Here is an 8,470-nt window from a genome sequence, read left to right on the forward strand (position 1 = left end):
AGAACAATGTGACATATGGCCTGGGTATGGTGTATGGAGGTTCTAGATCAGGAGAACAATGTGATATATGGCCTGGGTATGGTGTATGGAGGGTCTAGATCAGGAGAACAATGTGACATATGGCCTGGGTATGGTGTATGGAGGGTCTAGATCAGGAGAACAATGTGACATATGGCCTGGGTATGGTGTATGGAGGGTCTAGATCAGGAGAACAATGTGACATATGGCCTGGGTATGGTGTATGGAGGGTCTAGATCAGGAGAACAATGGACATATGGCTTGGGTATGGTGTATGGAGGGTCTAGATCAGGAGAACAATGGACATATGGCTTGGGTATGGTGTATGGAGAGTCTAGATCAGGAGAACAATGTGATATATGGCTTGGGTATGGTGTATGGAGAGTCTAGATCAGGAGAACAATGTGACATATGGCCTGGGTATGGTGTATGGAGGGTCTAGATCAGGAGAACAATGGACATATGGCCTGGGTATGGTGTATGGAGGGTCTAGATCAGGAGAACAATGTGACATATGGCTTGGGTATGGTGTATGGAGGGTCTAGATCAGGAGAACAATGGACATATGGCCTGGGTATGGTGTATGGAGGGTCTAGATCAGGAGAACAATGTGACATATGGCCTGGGTATGGTGTATGGAGGGTCTAGATCAGGAGAACAAGGTGACATATGGCCTGGGTATGGTGTATGGAGAGTCTAGATCAGGAGAACAATGTGACATATGGCCTGGGTATGGTGTATGGAGCGTGTATTTCAGGGGATTTTGTCCTCTTAGACAGGGGTGTAGTTACAGCGGGTGCATTGGTTGCAGTCACATCAGGATCCTGCAGGGAGCATCACAGCTCGCATTGCCATATAAAATATACCACTATTTCTATGTGATACAATGTAGGGAAATTATGCAGATTTTGCATTGCAGCCCAACAGCTTTGTTTAGGAACTCTGCAGCATTCCCACGCCTGCCTAAAACTTTTGCACACCACTATAACTTTTTATGTAATGTCGTAAAATCCACACTGCACTTACTTAGCCTAGAGATGGCCTTACCTCATACGTACTGGTGATTCCCGATCTGTAGAACACGGGCACGAACAACTCCGCTGAAAAAATCACGACGAAGGTATAGGCGATGAAAAATAACACGAAGGAGGCCCCAAAGCGATAGACCTCAGAGGGGGCCCCGAGAACCGTCACCGCTGACATAAAGCTGGCCGTCAGGGATAAGGCCACCGGTCCACACGTCATCTGTTTACCCCCAACAAGAAAGTCGGACGAGGTCGTCTTATTTCTCTCCTTTATCGCAAAAAACACCCCAATTCCTGCCGAGATCAAAAACAAGGCGCCAAACACGACGTAGTCCCACACCGCAAACGTGATGATCTCTGGGATCTGGAATTTGGACATTTTCTTATTATTTGGGGTTAAGGAACCTTCAGCATGGAGATGGGACGAAGAATAGCAAAGAGCTGACGAGGGGTTTATATACAAGGTTTTTGGGTCGGGTTAACCATTAGTGGTTTGCTCAGCAGTTCTGACCTCCAATCTATTATTATCTGTTACAATGTCGGATTTCGAGAACATCTTCCGTTCTTACAAGTGTTCCTAAAAATTCAACAGTTTCTTTATCCATAATATACAAAGTTACTGTTACTGTTATTACATTGTTGCTATTATATTCTACATAACTAATATTGATGGGTTATTACCTTATGTTTTGCAGGAGTTTACAGTATAAGGCACCAAGATTTGTCAACAGGGAAAACGTAGACAAAGTAAAGTTCGTCATTTATGCTTATCTCTATATTCATAGGGTTATTTGGAAGAGGTAACACTATACACATTTAAGTTTTCTATGCGCTAAAAAAAAAATCCAAAGATATCTGTGGAATAGCGTAATCTAAACATATCTGTGGAATAGCCTACACAGGAACTGGTCGTGGCAGTCGCAGCCGAGAGCTTAATAAAAGGGCTAGATGTCCTTTTAGAGTAAGATTGCATTGATGGTTATGGAATGTTTAAAATGTCATGTCGCTTCCCATCCTCGGTTGAACTTGATGGACATATGTCTTTTATCAACCAGACTGACTATGTAACTCTATGGCATGCACATGTGTGTTCCTATGTTTACACGGCATACAGTGCCCTTCCTCAGCTAGGTAGACATGCATACTTATGTGCGTCACAGGATAACCAGATTTTGGAAATAACATTGTTTTATGATACTACATCATGAAGTGATAGGCTATAAGCTATATGTATCTATGAGTGGCCACCCAGTGGCTGTGCTGTGAACTGCAGCTGATTTTGTATTGAACTGGTTTCAGGAGAAAACGGTGTCTTTACCCAAATTCAGACTAAGGTGAGATTGGACAAATCTGTAGGTTTAGATATATTGAATCAAAGTAGGAGACAAATGATCCATAAAATTAACATCCTTTATAAAAATTGATTCATACATTCATAAACTTGGAACACCCCTTTAATAGGAGGACACTGTTGCTATTGATGTCTATGCGGCCCCAGGACTATCACTGCTCCATCCACTGTGTACTGGCAGTTCTGGATTACTTCCGGTTCCATCCACTACCTGGCCACAGCTGATCGGTGAGGGTGCTGGGCGTCCATATAAAATGCATGGAATTCCCCTTTATTCCAAAATAAAGTTCCTTGTCTCACCTACAGTATCAGGGACGATATAGCTTTGGATGATACACATCTTGCAATCATACGGGTTACCCTGAGTCATCTCATTGGCGCTGTACATATAGCTATTGATTTGTAAAGCACAGAGATATCCGATATCTGCAGGTAGATAACTGTTTCTGCATGAAGTGATCACAGACAGTTAACTTTTCCATTAGTCACCGATGCAGATAACTCTTATGGTAATGATCAGCAAAACCGAGCAATAAATAACTGGACGGTGCCCGCACCATGGAGGTGACATGGACTGATAGAAGGGTCGGAACGCACTGTAACATCTGGGGAAGCAAATGGTCTAGAACTTGGCAGCCAGAAGACTAGGGGACGGATTATTGGATCTAGATAATCTCCTAATAACTTTTTATTCCTGGTTCTGGAATAAGCAGACAGCACCACCTTAAAGGGGATGGCTGTGGACATTGCCGTAAATCTGTGATCTATGCAGTTCCCGGTAGTGTGGTAGCTTATGTATCTCTGTAATGTGAATGTAGAGAGTTATATCCATGGTGGTCATCTCTCAAGTCATTCTCTGCTTGGATGCAGTGGCAGGGGGCTTCTTGCCAATTTCCACAGCCATTGCCTTTAAAGTGGGTCACAAACGTGGAGTTTGCATCTTTCAGACGTGTAAGGTATACCATAAATGTGCAAGGGATACATGTATAAAGAGAACATTGTATTGCTTCTACCAATGCAAGCTCTCTCCATTCTCTAAGAGGCGTTGCTTCTCTGATTCCAGCACAATTGCAATGTTTTCTCTAGCCCCCACCGTTCCTGAGCAATCAATGCAGTTAGTTTTGGAAACTGATATACTAGACTCTCTGGGCAAGGATGTTTTCCTTCTTCTTGCCTCCACCAGATATTAGAGAGTTTAGTTAGGATATCAGGCACCAAAACTAACTGTACTGATTGTTCGGGAATGGTGAGGGCTAAAGGAAAGATTGCAACAGATGACCTGTCCTAAGGATAGGTCACCAATAATCAAGTCCTAAAACCCCTTTAAGGAATTAGTTAGACTCACGTTGTCTATTTAGAACCAGATGGTTAGCTCAAGTCCGCCTAATAGTTCCATCTTTAAAACCCAGAAAGTTCTTGTCCTGGCGTCACTTTCCTTCTCACCGCGCTCTTACCCTCACTTTACAATATTTAATATCATTGCTTGTGTTTCCTAAATCTTATAGTCCAATAAACCGCCATGTTATTCCCCAATCTCCGTAACCAAACATGTGCGACTGTGTTTCTGACCCTCAGGATGGGATTTTCTTTGCTATGTGTTGCCAGTTGTCGGTGTTTCCTTGTTACGATGTGTCGGGTTATGTCCTCATTGTTACAATGTTTGTTCTGTACAAGAGATTGTGTAGTAAAATAGAATAATTCACATTTATGTTGCTTTTCTATGGACATATTTTTCGCACCTTCTATCATTGGCTTTTATGTATAGAATGTTACTGGTGTTGAGAACAAGACAATAAAACCCAACGAATAACATCCAAGGGGGAGAAGAAAATTCTGGAATGTCCTTTTTATTGTTGGCAAATCTTCAATTCACTTTACATTTACATTTGGCTCCTTTGGCTCTTTTGGCCGTTCAATGTAACACCAACGCCAACTTAAACTTACTGTAATAACATAAGAGCAATGTTGTATCCGGATTTGATGTTCCCTTGTGCAGGATGTTATTAGCTATAGGCATTGTATGTGTTAGTTCAATCCCAGAGCAGGGACAAGTCTAAGAAGGAACTTGTATATCTATGATAGTGTAGCAAAGTGATTCAATACCCAAAGAGACTGGCATCTGTTCATTGTGACACTGACGCCAACCATACCATGAAGATGCGATAGTATTATAACATATCTGGTACTGGATTAGACCAATGAATCTCTTCTTAAAGGGAGTGTGTTACCATAACCTGCATATCACCTCAGCCCTGCAGATAGATAGGTTACTGTCACCAGAACCAGCATATCACCCCAGCCCTGCAGATAGATAGGTTACTGTCACCAGACCCAGCATATCACCCCAGCCCTGCAGATAGATAGGTTACTGTCACCAGAACCAGCATATCACCCCAGCCCTGCAGATAGATAGGTTACTGTCACCAGAACCAGCACATCACCCCAGCCCTGCAGATAGATAGGTTACTGTCACCAGAACCAGTATATCACCCCAGCCCTGCAGATAGATAGGTTACTGTCACCAGACCCAGCATATCACCCCAGCCCTGCAGATAGATAGGTTACTGTCACCAGAACCAGCATATCACCCCAGCCCTGCAGATAGATAGGTTACTGTCACCAGAACCAGCACATCACCCCAGCCCTGCAGATAGATAGGTTACTGTCACCAGAACCAGCATATCACCCCAGCCCTGCAGATAGATAGGTTACTGTCACCAGACCCAGTATATCACCCCAGCCCTGCAGATAGATAGGTTACTGTCACCAGAACCAGCATATCCCCCCAGCCCTGCAGATAGATAGGTTACTGTCACCAGAACCAGCATATCACCCCAGCCCTGCAGATAGATAGGTTACTGTCACCAGAACCAGCATATCACCCCAGCCCTGCAGATAGATAGGTTACTGTCACCAGTACCAGCATATCACCCCCGCCCTGCAGATAGATAGGTTACTGTCACCAGAACCAGCATATCACCCCAGCCCTGCAGATAGATAGGTTACTGTCACCAGAACCAGCATATCACCTCAGTCCTGCAGATAGATAGGTTACTGTCACCAGGACCAGCATATCACCCCAGTCCTGCAGATAGATAGGTTACTGTCACCAGAACCAGCATATCACCCCAGCCCCGCAGATAGATAGGTTAGTGTCACCAGAACCAGCATATCACCCCAGCCCTGCAGATAGATAGGTTACTGTCACGAGAACCAGCATATCACCCCATCTCTGCAGATAGATAGGTTACTGTCACCAGACCCAGCATATCACCCCAGCCCTGCAGATAGATAGGTTACTGTCACCAGACCCAGCATATCACCCCAGCCCTGCAGATAGATAGGTTAGTGTCACCAGAACCAGCATATCACCCCAGCCCTGCAGATAGATAGGTTACTGTCACCAGAACCAGCATATCACCCCAGCCCTGCAGATAGATAGGTTACTGTCACCAGAACCAGCATATCACCCCAGCCCTGCAGATAGATAGGTTAGTGTCACCAGAACCAGCATATCACCCCAGCCCTGCAGATAGATAGGTTACTGTCACCAGAACCAGCATATCACCCCAGCCCTGCAGATAGATAGGTTACTGTCACCAGAACCAGCATATCACCCCATCTCTGCAGATAGATAGGTTACTGTCACCAGACCCAGCATATCACCCCAGCCCTGCAGATAGATAGGTTACTGTCACCAGACCCAGCATATCACCCCAGCCCTGCAGATAGATAGGTTAGTGTCACCAGAACCAGCATATCACCCCAGCCCTGCAGATAGATAGGTTACTGTCACCAGAACCAGCATATCACCCCAGCCCTGCAGATAGATAGGTTAGTGTCACCAGAACCAGCATATCACCCCAGCCCTGCAGATAGATAGGTTACTGTCACCAGACCCAGCATATCACCCCAGCCCTGCAGATAGATAGGTTACTGTCACCAGGACTAGTATATCACCCCAGCCCTGCAGATAGATAGGTTACTGTCAACAGACCCAGCATATCACCCCAGCCCTGCAGATAGATAGGTTACTGTCACCAGAACAAGCATATCACCCCAGTCCTGCAGATAGATAGGTTACTGTCACCAATATATACTATTATAAAGACAACCTATTTTCAAACTAAATCCAGCTTATCCCCTCGAGTCCGGTTTTAGAAGTACCAGTGACCAACTCTTATCTTTGGGGATATTGCATTGGGCTTTGCATGCAAATCGCCTGACAATACGATCAGTTCATCTCATGGGGATGAGAGATGTATTTTAAGTGTTTGTTTTTTTGTTTTGTTTTCAAATTTTTACTTCACAACCATTTTAATGGAATAATAATTGTGCCATTTTTTTTTTTATTTTTTTTTAAACATCAACTTCTTTCTGTTTTGTTCCATCGATTTTCACATTAAACTTAACTTTGGATGTTTTATTTAAAGCAAAAATGTTGTGTTGGACGTGTCGGACACAACTCAGTAATCCCGCGCGCTATAGTAAGTTGTATCTCTTGAATTGCACTTCCATCAGCAAAGAGTTTGGACCCTGATCCTTGTTAATGGTAAAACCCTAAATGATCATTAACAAAATCACCGGTATTAGTCGCCGTACACATTTTTAAAAGCAGAATTACAACCTAAGGCCAAGAGGTTAAATACCGAGGAAGAATCTCCAGGGCTCAGTGTTTCAGAGCGAGTAGTTGTGTTTCGTAGAAAATGACTCGAAGCTGCGCTCAGAGATTGGACTGGTTGTCATCTCAGCCATGTTTAATGATAGAGTCTTGTTGGAGATTGTTATTAATGTATCAATTTTTGAAGTTTTGTAACAACAAAGACCAGATCTAATCTTCCTATAATAAGTAATATGTTACAATTAGAGGTGAGCGAAACGGTTCAGATCAAACTGAATTCGTCCTGAATTGTCCATATTTGCAGTCTCAACCCAAAACCAAAAGTTTTGGGGTTCATTACCCATAAATCATAATAATTATCTAAGTTTTAATAATGACTTATAAAGACTTGTACTAACCTTCCTGTCTTGGGCTTTGTGGTTCCTTGGCATCCTCTTCTCGCCTCCTGGCCGATGTCATGAGACCTGTGATTGGCATCAGAGAATGGGGGGTAGGGCAGGCATAGGGTCAATGGGTGGGTGATTGGGTGTAGACTAAGAACCTCAGCTTCATGTTTGTAGATTTTGCTGAGAAGTCTGAGATTAATGTGTAATATTGGGATGTGGGGCCAATGGCTTTCTTGTTTTATCTCTTCTTATTAAGTATTTATTATATTGCTGAGCCTCCGATGAGCCTCCATTTATTATACTCTGTGGTCTAAGCAAGTTCAGTCTGGAACAAAACAAGAGGAAACCAGAAATATTTGTCAAAGTGAATGTGGTGCGGTATATCCATCTCTAAATATAATGTGTGCTGTATATTTATGTCTGCATCATCATCCATACATATAGTATGTAATACATGAGATGTGATATATGAGATGTGATACATAAGATGTGATATGTGATATATGAGATATGATATATGAGATGTGCTATGTGATATATGACACATGATATGTTTGTATCCCTATTTTTATCACATATCTTATTATTATGCATCTTTATAAACTTTTTTAATCCTCCCAAGGTAAAAAAAAAAATGATACAAAACAAGAAAAACTTTATTGCAGTGTTTGGATTGGATAACACAATAACTTTTATAAACACAAAAGGGTTTTACAGCAGTTTCGGAGTAATTTTCTCGTCTTGGCCTCCTCTGATATGAGGCTGGACTTTGCATTGGGCTCTTATCACTGGCGAGTCTCATAACAAATCCTCGGCTGCACTTTATACATTTATTCTATTCTATGTAGAGTCACAGAAGTGAAGTCCATGTAGAAAAGTATCTGGACACTTAATCATTCAGTTCAAGTGCAGAGAACAAACTGGGTTCATTGTAAAGTTTCTAAAAAAAAAATGAAATTTTGGGGGTTCACCAGCCAAAAATCACGAGGGAAGGTGCACAAAAATAAAAGAAAAATCATGCATACTTACTTTTCTTTACATTTTCTGATTTCCGGCATCTTCTGACCTC

The sequence above is a fragment of the Leptodactylus fuscus genome, chromosome 7 (genome assembly GCF_031893055.1).
Source record: "Leptodactylus fuscus isolate aLepFus1 chromosome 7, aLepFus1.hap2, whole genome shotgun sequence".
Classification (NCBI taxonomy): domain Eukaryota; kingdom Metazoa; phylum Chordata; class Amphibia; order Anura; family Leptodactylidae; genus Leptodactylus; species Leptodactylus fuscus.